The sequence below is a fragment of the Penaeus monodon genome, chromosome 31 (assembly GCF_015228065.2).
Source record: "Penaeus monodon isolate SGIC_2016 chromosome 31, NSTDA_Pmon_1, whole genome shotgun sequence".
NCBI lineage: Eukaryota > Metazoa > Arthropoda > Malacostraca > Decapoda > Penaeidae > Penaeus > Penaeus monodon.
Genome location: NC_051416.1, coordinates 2,139,808 through 2,140,391, shown reverse-complemented (window position 1 = coordinate 2,140,391; position 584 = coordinate 2,139,808). Strand labels below are relative to the sequence as shown.

Genomic DNA, 584 nt, shown 5'->3' with positions numbered 1-584 from the left:
TGAAATAACATAACATGGGAATCACTGCTGGAAGGCAATGCTCTCCCGCTTGATGTCAGTCGTGCAAGGTATCTGGCAACTCTTCGGACCTTGATGACGTCACCAAATGCTGGCGGATTCCCCATGTCTTACGGCCAAGGGAGATGCCTGGAATGCCTGCTATATAATCTTCGATCAAGAAACACTTCGCCACAATCTGCCTTCGCGTCTAAGCTAAAGGTCTAGCTCCTACTCCAAAGATGGTATGTATATAGCAGTGAATTTATCTCTATATATTATTTGATGAAATAGTCCTATATTTACTTAATATGGCTTGCATCTCTCATTTGATATTTTCGTTTCAGGTCAGTGAAAAGTCTGCAGTGACGGTGGCAGTGCTCGTGGTCTCCCTGGCGGCCCTCGCCCTTGCCTCCGAGACTCGGCATTACGCCCCAAATACAGGCGTCCTTGAGGGCGTGGGTGGCCTCCATGGTGCTGGGATTGAAGGTGGCGTAGGACACGGCCTCAGTGATGGATTAGGACACGCTCTAGGTGCTGGACTGAGCCTCGGACACGGCTTGGATTCCGCTGTCGGATTGGGACAC

At 50.2% G+C, this 584-nt stretch overlaps 1 protein-coding gene across 1 annotated transcript in view; it reads left to right on the top strand.

The window, feature by feature from the left end:
• Positions 1 to 584, top strand: part of LOC119592822 (DNA-binding protein Rfx5-like) — a 3,426-nt gene that overhangs the window by 2,415 nt on the left and 427 nt on the right.